Source organism: Anabrus simplex, chromosome 1 (assembly GCF_040414725.1).
Source record: "Anabrus simplex isolate iqAnaSimp1 chromosome 1, ASM4041472v1, whole genome shotgun sequence".
Classification (NCBI taxonomy): Eukaryota; Metazoa; Arthropoda; class Insecta; order Orthoptera; family Tettigoniidae; genus Anabrus; species Anabrus simplex.
In genome coordinates, this window is record NC_090265.1 from 284,301,527 (window position 1) to 284,315,032 (window position 13,506).

General features: G+C 38.3%; 1 protein-coding gene and 1 non-coding gene across 2 annotated transcripts in view; one reads left to right on the forward strand and one right to left on the reverse strand.

Annotated features, from left to right (window-relative positions):
- The window catches only part of Slik (Sterile20-like kinase), a 733,683-nt gene that overhangs the window by 584,446 nt on the left and 135,731 nt on the right, over positions 1 to 13,506 (reverse strand). The gene's annotated exons all lie outside the window — the stretch shown is intronic.
- Positions 10,878 to 10,951, forward strand: TRNAL-CAA (transfer RNA leucine (anticodon CAA)). The gene has a single exon. It is a non-coding gene; the product is annotated as a tRNA-Leu (tRNA).

Below are 13,506 nucleotides of genomic sequence, written 5' to 3' on the forward strand. Positions count from 1 at the left end.
AATACAATATGTATATGGTGACAAGATTCTAATTGTGACGGGAGACTGGAATGCTGTGGTAGACCAAAGAAGAGAAAGTAAGACAGTGGGGGAATTCACATTGGGACAAAGGAAAGAAAGGGGAAGTCAGCTGGTTGAATTTTGTACCGATCATAATTTAGTCCTTGCTAACACTTGCTTCAAACACCACAAACGACGGCTGTATACATGGACGAGACCTGGAGACACTGGAAGGTATCAAATAGACTTCATTATGATTAGGCAGAGATTCAGAAACCAGGTGTTGGATTGCAAAACTTTCCCAGGAGCAGACGTGGACTCTGACCACAACTTGTTGGTTATGAAATGCCATCTGAAGTTGAAGAAATTGAAGAAAGGAAAGAATGCAAAAAGATGGGATCTAGACAAGGTGAAAGAAAAGAGTGTGAGGGATTGTTTCAAGGAACATGTTCCACAAGGACTAAATGAAAAGGCTGAAGGAAACACTATAGAGGAAGAGTGGAGAATCATGAAAAATGAAGTCAGTAGGGCTGCTGAAGAAATGTTACGAAGAAAGAAAAGATCAACTAAGAATCAGTGGATAACTCAGGAGATACTAGACCTGATTGATGAACGATGAAATTACAAGAATGCTAGAAATGAAGAGGGAAGAAAAGAATACAGGCGATTAAAGAATCAAGTGGAAAGAAAGTGCAAGGTAGCTAAGGAAGAATGGCAAGGCAACCTTTGGAAAAAGGAAATCTAGGTGTATGAATATTAAGAGCTCAGATGGAAAGCCACTTCTAGGGAAAGAAGAAAAAGCAGAAAGACGGCAGGAGCATATCCAACAGTTGTATGAAGGTAAAGATGTAGATAATTTGGTTCTGGAACATGAAGAGGCTGTTGACGCTGATGAAATGGGAGACCCAATTTTGAGGTCAGAGCTTCGACAGAGCTGTGAGTGACCTAAATAGGAACAAGGCAACTGGAATTGATGACATTCCCTCTGAATTACTGACTGCCTTAGGAGAAACCAGCATGGCAAGGTTATTTCGTTTAGTGTGCAAGATGTATGAGACAGGAGAAGTCCCATTCGATTTTCGGCAGAATGCTGTTATACCTATTCCCAAGAAAGCCGGTGCTGACAGGTGTGAAAACTACCGCACCATTAGTTTAGTATCTCATGCCTGCAAAATTTTAACATGTATCATTTACAGAAGAATGGAAAAACAAGTTGAAGCTGAGTTGGGAGAAGATCAAGTTGGCTTCAGAAGAAATGTAGGAACACGTGAAGCAATCCTGACTTTACGTCTGATCTTAAAGGATCGAATCATGAAGGACAAGCCCACGTACATGGCATTCATAGATCTAGAAAAGGCATTCGATAATGTTGATTGGACCAAGCTATTTATGATTCTGAAGATGATACGGATCAGATACCGAGAACGAAGAATTATCTACAATCTGTTAAAAATCAGTCTGCAGTGATAAGAATCGAGGGCTTTGAAAAAGAAGCAGCAATCCAGAAAGAAGTGAGGCAAGGCTGCAGTTTGTCCCCTCTCCTTTTCAATGTTTACATAGAACAGGCAGTAAAGGAAATCAAAGAGGAATTTGGAAAGGGAATCACAGTCCAAGGAGAGGAAATCAAAACCTTGAGATTTGCCGATGATATTGTTATTTTATCTGAGACTGCAGAAGATCTCGAGAAGTTGCTGAATGGTATGGATGAAGTCTTGGGTAAGGAGTACAAGATGAAAAGAAATAAGTCCAAAATAAAAGTAATGGAGTGCAGTCGAACGAAGGCAGGTGATGTAGGAAATATTAGATTAGGAAATGAAATGAAGTCTTAAAGGATGTAGATGAATATTGTTACTTGGGTAGTAAAATAACTAACAATGGCAGAAGTAAAGAGGACATAAAATGCAGACTAGCACAAGCAAGGAAGAGCTTTCTTAAGAAAAGAAATTTGCTCACTTCAAACATTGATATCGGAATTAGAAAGATGTTTTTGAAGACTTTCGTGTGGAGCGTGGCATTGTATGGAAGTGAAACATGGACAATAACTAGCCCTGAAAGAGAATAGAAGCTTTTGAAATGTGGTGTTACAGAAGAATGCTGAAGGTGAGATGGATAGATCGAATCACGAATGAAGAGATACTGAATCGAATTGGTGAGAGGAGATCAATTTGGCTAAATTTGACGAGAAGAAGAGATAGAATGATAGGACACATCTTAAGACACCCAGATCTTGTTCAGTTGGTTTTTGAAGGAAGTGTAGGTGGTAAGAACAGTAGGGGTAGACCAAGGTATGAATATGACGAGCAGATTAGAGCAGATGTAGGATGCAATAGTTACATAGAAATGAAAAGGTTAGCACAGGATAGGGTGGCATGGAGGGCTGCATCAGACCAGTCTATGGACTGATGACTCAAACAACATAAAGATTACAGGAGGCTATATGTGTAAGATGACGAAATTAACCAAGCTGACCTATTGTTCTGTTTGGATTGCGCAAGAGACCAAGAACATCATGCACTAAGGAAGAGGAGGCGCAGCTACCTAGATTATGGCGACACGAGATGACGGATCCAACCCATGAGTACCAGTAACTGACCGAGACTGTGCCAGGAGTTCCCAAATAGATGAGGGAAATGCCGTGAACCAAGCCTGCATGTCTAACCACCGAGACATGTGATGACGGGGGAATACAGAGAAAGATAAGTCATTGGAGTTATTATTGTAAATGAAATTCATTTCTTTTGAAAGTGCTATCTTAATTAATATCGTAGGAGTAATAACATATGAGAAGGCGACTTTTATAAATAGGTTAGAGGTTGGTAGGTAATCATCTGACAAAGCCGTCAAATCCATATATAGGAGGCAGTTAACCAGTGATAATTAGGTATTCCGTTCGTAATGCTGTCAATATAAAATGAAAAGATATTAAGTTTCTCCTTTAGGTGAATGATATATGACGTTGTGGTAGTCACTTGGTTTGTAGAAGAACATGTGACATGAAATTGAGTGGAAATGAGACTGATATAAGATTTTGAGGGCTTAATAGTAAAATGTGGTGATATTTATGAATTTATTCAAGACTGACTATACAGCAGAATAATCAAGTGAATGGTCAATGATGGCATAATAATATATGTCAGGATGAAATGAATTGGTATGTTTAAGGTAATGTAGAATGTTATATGACCTGATGTCGGGCAGCAGCGCCATCAGTATCGACTTGATGCACAGAGTAATTCATGCTCGAGATGGGTCAAGAGCGGGGAGCCTCAAGCGTCACCAGAATGACTGGTTTTTCGGTTGTGGTACTGCGGTGTGGAAGAGAGAGGGACCTCACTACACTATTATTCCCATGAACACTATCATGATAGCTGCTTTAAATGGATCTAATTCGTCATGCAACCCGGCTGACAACCGGCGCTTTTGCGGTTCCAGGCTGCAAAGTGTGAAATGTGCTACTGGGCATGTGCATGTAGGCAACCAGGCTGCATATGCGAAATTTGCGACTGGAAGAACAAAGCAGAATGTGGGTACTTGGAATGTGAGAGGACTTTTAGCTTCAGGAAAACTTCTCCTGATAATACAAGAGCTGGAAAGGTATAATATAGGAGTGGCTGGGCTAAGTGAAACTCACTGGAAAAACAATGGCCATTTTAGGAGTGGTAATCATTGGATCTATTTTTCTGGAAATGAAGAAAAAAGCAGTAACGGGGTCGCAATTGTGATCAGTGACAAACTGAATGACCTAGTGAAAGGATATAAACCTGTTAATGATCGCATTATAACACTAAGTCTCAAATGCAAGCCACTTTCAATCAACATCATTCAGGTTTATGCCGCAACAGCGGATGCATCTGATGAAATAATCGACCGCTTCTATCAAGATCTGGATGCTACTGTTTCAGCTTTTCCAAGCAGAGAAATAACTATTGTTATGGGAGACTTCAATGCCAAAATTGGTTCAACACAACATGATGAGCATGTCAGAACATCGATAGGAAGATACGGAATTGGAGAAAGAAATGAACGGGGGAACAGGCTTCTTGAGTTTGCAATTCAAAACAGGTTCACTATAACTAATACAGTCTTCAAGCATCACATACGGCACATGTACACATGGACATCGCCCGATGGTCAATATAAAAATCAGATTGACTACATCTTGATCAGTTCAAGATGGAGGTCTTCTGTAATGGACACCAAAACTTGTCCAGGTGCAGTATGTGGCAGTGATCATCAGCTTCTTAGAACAGAAATAAGAATAAAACTTCAAACACCAGTTAAAAGATCACACAGGATACCACAAGTAGTTAATATGTCGTCTTTGAAGGAATCATTGGCGCGAAGAGCCTCCATATTACAGGATCCAATAACAACTGCAGAAGGGCTGTGGAATGTGACAAAAAACTGGATAGAGTCCTCTTTGAATGAATCTCGAGTACCAAATACTAGAAGGCAACAGTGGATCTCTGACTTGAGCCTTCAGCTTGTAGAAGAAAGAAGGTGCCTTAAAAAATCTGGCATTAACACTAAAGAAAAAAGAGAGCAAATGTCTGATCTTGATAGAAGGATTCAGTCTTCTTGTAGAAGAGATAAGAATAATTTCCTTAGTAACATTTGTTTTGAGATTGAAAACCATGCAAATCAAAACCACAGCAAGGATCTTTCTGACAAAATTAGAATAATCACTCGAGAATTCAAGCCATATTCCTGGAATATACAGAACTCAAAGGGGGATGATGTTGTGGATATAGAGAATGTTCTGGAAACATGGAGATTATACTGCCAGGATCTATACAGTGAACAATGTAATGCACAAGACCAAGTGAAGATAGACAAGCAATCAGATCGTGAACCTGACATCCTCCGAGATGAAGTAGAAATGGCTTTGAAAATGCTGAGAACTGGAAAAGCGTGTGGACCTGATGGAATAAGTGCAGAAGTCTTGAAAGCTACAGACGGTGCTGGAATTGAAATGCTGTTGAAAATCTGCCAAGCAATATGGAATTCTAGAAGATGACCCGAGGAATGGGTACAGTCAATCTTTGTCCCAATCCACAAGAAAGGATCGAGGAAAAAATGTGAAAATTATCGCTTAATTGCTTTGATTTCACATGCCAGTAAAGTTATGCTTCATATCCTGCACAAGAGACTCCGGGCATTTCTAGAGTATCAAATTCCTGAAGTCCAGACTGGATTTATGAAAGGAAAAGGTACTCGAGAACAAATCTTAAGCCTAAGACAAATCATAGAAAAGGCTAGAGAATTCAATGTTCCGGTATATCTGTGCTTTATTGACTGCCAAAAGGCCTTTGATATTGTCAAATGGAACCATCTTTGGAAATTTTTGGATGACATGGGTTTGCCACTCCATTTAATTGATCTCCTCAAGTCCTTGTATAAGGAAAATACAGCCACTGTGAAGATTCAAAACAAATAGTCTCAGCAGTTTCGTACAAGGGCTGGAGTTCGCCAGGGATGTATCCTGTCACCGTTACTTTTCAATATCTATGGTGAATATGCAATGAGAACTGCATTAAAAGGCTGGGACAAAGGGTTTTCCATTGGGGGATGCAAGATCAACAACCTGAGATTTGCTGATGACACCACCTTGATAGCATCATCTGAAGAGGAGTTGACAGAGCTGATCAAGAGAGTAGAGGAAGCAAGCCTAGAAATTGGATTACGCCTAAATCGACAGAAAACCAAAGTCATGATTGTTGATCGTAAGAACAACAACAGTCCACATATCAAACAGATTGGAGGGTGTGAAGTTGTACATCAGTATGTATACCTAGGCTCCTTACTATCCAATTCTGGTGGTTCCAAAGATGAAATAAAGCGCTGAATTGAAATAGCAAAGGTAGCAATGATCCATCTGCGGAAGATCTGGAAAGATAACATCACCATTAAGACAAAAAAGAAGCTCGTTGAATCTCTAGTCTTCTCAGTCTTCTTGTATGGCGCAGAGACGTGGACCATCCTCAAACGTGAACGTGAACGGATAGAAAGCTTTGAAATGTGGTGCTGGAGGAAAATGTTAAGGATTCCTTGGACAGCTCATCGCACGAACACATCAATCCTGAACCAACTTCAGATAAAAGTTCGTCTATCGTGTAAGGTCTCAACGAATTGTACGTTACTTTGGACATATAATGCGCCGAGATGGTAGTCTACAAAAGCTGATTGTTGAGGGCAAAGTCCAGGGAACCAGACAACGAGGACGAATACCAACGCGATGGATTGACATGGTGAACGGCCCCCTACAGTGTTCTCTCAGAGTAACCACACTGAAAGCTTTAGATAGGGAAGAATGGCGGAGTATGGTTCATCGGCTAGAGGGCTGAATATTATGATAGTCACGACGCCTCAGTCATGAGGCAAAACGAAGAAGAAGAAGAAGAAGAAGGTTATATGAGATGAATAATGTGAAGTGATGGTTTCAATGGTATGAGATTATGATGAATAATGTTGGTGATAATTATTGTTTCATCACAAGTGAAGTTTTAGTTTATTTTACCGATGATATTATTTCAATTCGCGTATTTTTAAGATGATGGATGATTACAATTTGTTTTCAATCGACCGTTGATACTTGAAAAAGCCACATATAGCGTAGAATACGATCTCAGTAACGTTCTTATGTTGATATTCAGTTGGTAGATCATCGAATAATTCCTAATAAGAGGGATAACATAGAAATAGCCTATTTTCATGTGTTTCTTCTAACCACAAGAATTCTTACTCAGGTTAGCAAAGCTAGGAAGCTTATTTTTCTGTATTACCCAATATCACGGGTAATTTTTCTTCATAATTGAAGATTGTTAATAATCGATAGAATCTTCGTACAAGCTAGATCACCTGAAAACAGCATGATCTGGTTGAATGACTGTCAGATATAGATAACAGTACCATATTATGACATAGATAAGCACTTAAATTAATTAAGACTTACAAATAAGAGAACAATGAGTAATTTTTAGGCATTATATTTGATCATATTTTTCTGAAGAATATAATAACTAAATGGATTATCGAAACCGACTTTCAACCTATTAGGTCCTGTTACGTACATTTAGTACGTGTTGAAGAGACGTTAAGTACAGAACAAAAATGGCCAACCAGACACCAGTGGGATCCAAACCCACAACCTCCCGATTTCGATTACAATGTGGTCGTGAAAATTCAATACTCATTGACTTGGCCCTCAACGGGCGACTTAAACGCACTCTACAGTGTGATGGTAGTAGTACCAGACCTGTAGCTTAGATCATTTCCAGCAGAACAAAGATGGCCTAGGCCACCATAGCTCAATTGGTAGAGCAACCGACGCGAAATCGGGAGGTTGTGGGTTCGGATCCCACTAGTGTCTGGTTGGCTAATTTTGTTCTGTACTTAACATCTCTTCAACACGTACTAAACGTACGTAACACGACCTAATAGGTTGAAATTATTATTATTTATAAATTTCATTTTCCGTATTGACAGATTCAAAGTATAGATAAGAAAAGCGTTTTTCCACCAATCAATACACAATTTATTTTAAAAAGATTAAACTAGTACCGGTTTCGGCTCTTTAACGGCCATCATCAGCTAGTACATGATTTGTTTCCAGCCATTAGACAATTCACAAGTTATTGTATTAGACATCCGGATGTCTAATGGGGGATGGAAATGTATACAGTAGCATGTAATTAAAATATCAGTAGTCAAGGTAAAAAGTTACAATAAGTTAGAACATGAGTATGTAGGACATATTAAAACATATGGGTCATAATATAAAACACTTAAAAAGTTTTAACACATTAAAATTTGGTAAGTACTTCAAAACATTGCAAATAAAATTGGCCTCAAAATATCATTTGAAAAAACAGAAATTATGCCCCAAAAACCAACACAACTAAAAGAAGTCACCATAAATGGTAATAAAATCAAAATAGTAACTCAGTTTAAATATCTTGGAGAAGTAATAACACATAACTTAAATGAAAAAATCTCAATCCAAGTAAGAACAAATAGATTAGCTAAAGCACAAAAATTAACATGGGATATCTACAAAAAGAAATGTCTATCAATAAATACAAAAATAAAACACTACAACACAATTATAAAACCGGAAGCTACATATGCAGCAGAAACACTCTTTTACCTGAATAAACAATCGAAGACTGACAGACTTCAGAAAATTGAAAGGAGGATTGGAAGAACCTGTATCAACAAAAAATATCAGAAAGATGGACAGTGGCGGTTAATACCTAACAAAGTCGTGTACAAAGAGCTAGAACCCATTACAGATACTATGCGTAAGAGGAGACTGGGATTCTTTGGACATATCATGAGGATGCAGGACTCGAGACTTCTGAAACAACTAGTACAACACAATCTCGTCTCAAAAAATACCACAACAGGATGTAAATGGATCAGAGAAGTAAGAGAGGATCTGAAGGAAATAGGCCTTACAACAGAAGACACCAAAAATAAGATAAAATTGAATACAAAACTCAAGAATACAAACCTCCGCTTTACCCTTACACAAAACAAACCAACAACACGCACATTTTCAACTGAGGAAAGGGCACAAAGATCAGAGCGTCTGAAGAAGTACTGGGAGGACCGCAAAGCCCGAACAATCCCTTCAAAGAGACCTGAACGACGGACTGACTAAAGTGATCCCATGTGGTCATAAAAGAAGAAGAAGAAGAAGAAGAAGACACTTGTTAAAAATTTTTAGTTCATGTTACATAGGTTCCATTCTTCTATCTTCTGTGTAGTTCCTTTGCTTTTATGTTATGTTGATTTTAGCTGTGTATGGTAATCTTCGAGAAAGTTCTGAAGCTGGTATGCGTCATATTGATATGGACCTTTATCATGAAGAAATTTTTTATATTGTGTTATATATTCCAACTTGTGATGTACTCTGGTAAGTTTTAATATAGTAAACAGCAGGTCTTGACTTTGAATTAGAAGTAGTTGGTGGCAACACCTCTCTCGTCTACGTCTGTGGTTGTAGTCTGTAAAGATAAAGTAATATAAGCATACCGGTGGTGTGTGTATGAAGGAATGCCTGGTGTGTGTATGGAAAGAGTACTTACTTTAGTTGTTGTGGAAGTCTTGTGCCGATGTGTTTGAAGGCTTGTTGTGCTCTACTGCGAGTGCGTCTGGGGCTCATATTAGCTGTGGAGGGGGATGTAGATGGAGGGGAAGAAGGAGTGGCCGTTGGGAAAGTAGGGGCGGGGTCGGGCTTGTGATTCGTTGGTTTGTTGGAGCGTGTGTTTACTATTTTGAGGTAATCATTCTTTAATGCCGGAATGGCTTTGTCAAAAATGATGCTGGTTTTTTCAGTAATATCATTAATGTTATGATTGGGGTTAGCGTATTGGTCTAAACATTACCGAAGATTTCTACATTTCTTTAGACCAATACGCTAACCCCAATCATAACATTAATGATATTACTGAAAAAACCAGCATCATTTTTGATAAAGCCATTCCGGCATTAAAGAATGATTACCTCAAAATAGTAAACACACGCTCCAACAAACCAACGAATCACAAGCCCGACCCCGCCCCTACTTCCCCAACGGCCACTCCTTCTTCCCCTCCACCTACATCCCCCTCCACAGCTAATATGAGCCCCAGACGCACTCGCAGTAGAACACAACAAGCCTTCAAACACATCGGCACAAGACTTCCACAACAACTAAAGTAAGTACTCTTTCCATACACACACCAGGCATTCCTTCATACACACACCACCGGTATACTTATATTACCTTATCTTTACAGACTACAACCACAAACGTAGACGAGAGAGGTGTTGCCACCAACTACTTCTAATTCAAAGTCAAGACCTGCTGTTTACTATATTAAAACTTACCAGAGTACATCACAAGTTGGAATATATAACACAATATAAAAAATTTCTTCATGATAAAGGTCCATATCAATATGACGCATACCAGCTTCAGAACTTTCTCGAAGATTACCATACACAGCTAAAATCAACATAACATAAAAGCAAAGGAACTACACAGAAGATAGAAGAATGGAACCTATGTAACATGAACTAAAAATTTTTAACAAGTATCTACCTATACTTACCAAATTTTAATGTGTTAAAACTTTTTAAGTGTTTTATATTATGACCCATATGTTTTAATATGTCCTACATACTCATGTTCTAACTTATTGTAACTTTTTACCTTGACTACTGATATTTTAATTACATGCTACTGTATACATTTCCATCCCCCATTAGACATCCGGATGTCTAATACAATAACAACTTGTGAATTGTCTAATGGCTGGAAACAAATCATGTACTAGCTGATGATGGCCGTTAAAGAGCCAAAACCGGTACTAGTTTAATCTATTTAAAATAAATTGTGTATTGATTGGTGGAAAAACACTTTTCTTATCTATACTTTCAATAGGTTGAAAGTCGGTCTCGATTACAATGTGGTCATGAAAATTCAATATTCATTGACTTGGCCCTCAAAGGGCGACTTAAACGCACTCTACAGTGTGATGGTAGTAGTACCAGACCTGTAGCTTAGATCCTTTCCAGCAGAACAAAGATGGCCTAGGCCACCATAGCTCAATTGGTAGAGCAACCGACGCAAAATCGGGAGGTTGTTGGTTCGGATCCCACTGGTGTCTGGTTGGCCATTTTGTTCTGTATTTAACATCTCTTAAACACGTACTAAATGTACGTAACACAACTTAATAGGTTGAAAGTCGGTTTCGATTACAATGTGGTCGTGAAAATTCAATATTCATTGACTTGGCCCTCAACGGGCGACTTAAACGCACTCTACAGTGTGATGGTAGTAGTACCAGACCTGTAGCTTAGATCCTTTCCAGCAGAACAAAGATGGCCTAGGCCACCATAGCTCAATTGGTAGAGCAACCGACGCAAAATCGGGAGGTTGTGGGTTCGGATCCCACTGGTGTCTGGTTGGCCATTTTTGTTCTGTACTTAACATCTCTTCAACACGTACTAAATGTACGTAACAGGACCTAATACGTTGAAAGTCGGTTTCAATTACAAAGTGGTCATGAAAATTCAATATTCATTAAATGGATTATCTTTCTGTACAAGAAGAAAGCGCTAAGAATCTTGAAAGAATGTTAGAAAAGTGTAATACATGTTGAATATTTTTATGGTTTCTGAAAACATTTTCTCATGAATAACCGGTTGTCCGTAATTGAACATGAACAGTTACAATCAAGCAGTATAATACATGTTGAATATTTTTATGGTTTCTGAAAACATTTTCTCATGAATAACAGGTTGTCTGTAATTGAACACGAACAGTTACAATCAAGCAAAATCGTTGCACTGTGAAGGAATTAGCAAGTGTTTGATGAAGGTGAGATAGATTGTTGGAACATTTCGCACAAGAGTTAATAAGATGAAAGATGTGATTCTAATTATTGTTTGTAATTCAGTCGTAAAAATCTGCGTCCGGTGCATTTGATGCCTCTCAATCGACTACGTTGTAAATAATGTAATCTGATATATTTCCCTTCATTCAATTAGATGCATCTAATATTTTCAATCTAATATTTCCAAGACGTTTCCGAGATATTATATGTTTTTTTTTTTTTTTGGTTTAATTTATATGACGTCAAGTCAGTTATTTCTTATCTACTTTCTCGAAGAAGAATTCAACATTTAATTATTCTCCTGAAGTTTTATTTTCATTTTCACATAAATATTGTATTGTAAAACCTAAGCACTCTTTCAATGACTTCTTAGAATAAGCATTAGATGTAAGTGATGATTATTTTATATTTTCATGACCAAATGTGGAAACTAATCAAATTATGGGTAGGAGACGTCCACTACGTAGATTAGGTCTTTCTAGCAAGCATAAGCCGGTGATCTTTTCTCGAATGCGGAACCCATAGCCCATAAATTTTGAGAAACGAGAAATTAAGATATATTTGAGCTAGCCTGGATCTCATGTGACTAGACCTGGACGCGGGAACGGCGCAGTGGTGTTGTATTGAATTCTGCAAAAACCCCACTAGTCCAATCCATTTTCCTTCTTCACGCCCAGAGAATATAATTTGGTATCACTCAATGAGTTCTGATAACATCCCTGATGCCTACCGAGTATTTACACAAAACCCAAAAAAATTAGCTATTTATGGGACAAAGATATGCGATTTTTCTCATTTTCCCATAATTGTGATTTTCTGACTGGTGGGGTTCTTGCCGGCAACCCCTCAATTATTCCTGCAACACTGTCCTTGTCTGTTATACATATGTTTTAGTTATCAAATGATCTGTTAAATTTATTTGGATGAAGATGGCCACTAAGTGGCTGAAACTAGACCATGGACTTATGTAATATCATTTACTTCATATATTGTATTGAAAAGGTGGATCTTCTTGTTAATTTGATCTTATAATTGCACTTCAATATGGAACAAAAATGAAATTTATACCTTATAATACGAATAGTGTTGATCACAACTGCGAGCTCACTGCATTAGCTTTACTGCACCTTGATTCAATCTCACTTATTATATTACCATCCTGGGAGAACACACATCCTAAATACTTGAAATTATGTACCTGTTCCAGCTTTGTATCACCAATATGACATTCATTCAGTTGAATTTCTTACCTACTGGCATCAATTTAGTCCAATAATGTCCAATAACAGACCAACTATACTGGTATCAATTTAGTCTTCGAACGGCTAATTTTCATACCATACCCATTGCACCTACTTTCAAGTTGCAATATGTTAGACTGAAGGCTTTCAGCACACTGCCATTAAGACCAAGTCGTCAGCATAGGCTGACTACATTTACACCTAACTGAACCCCTACCTGCCATTTTATACCTTTCGGCAGATGACCCATGTAAACTAGGAACAAGAAAGGTGAAAGATTACAGCCTTGTAAGTACCCTGAACCAGCAACTCATTCTACCATCAATTCTCACTAAAGCCCTATTGTCAACATAAATGCCTTTGAATGATTTTAATAATCTACTTTTAATTCCATAGTCCCCCAGTATATCTTTTCCCTCGGTACCCTGTCATATGCTTTCTCTAGATCTACGAAACATAAACACAACTGCCTATTCCTCTCGTAGCATTTTTCAATTACCTGGCGCATACTGAAAATCTGATCCTGACAGCCCCTCTGTGGTCTGAAACCACACTGGTTTTCATCCAACTTCCTCTCAACGACTGTTCACACCCTCCCTTGTAAGATGCCAGTGAATACTTTGCCTGGTATACTAATCAATGAGATACCTCGATACTTGTTGCAATCCTTCCTGTTCCCTTGCTTATGCATAGCTGCAATTACTGCTTTTGTCCAATCTGAAGGTACCTTACCAACACTCCATGCTCATTTTATTACTCTATGAAGACATTTTATCCATGCCTTCCCACTATACTTCACCATTTCAGGTCTAATTTCATCTATTCCTGCTGCTTTATGACAATGGAGTTTATTTACCACCTTTTCCACTTCACCAACATAA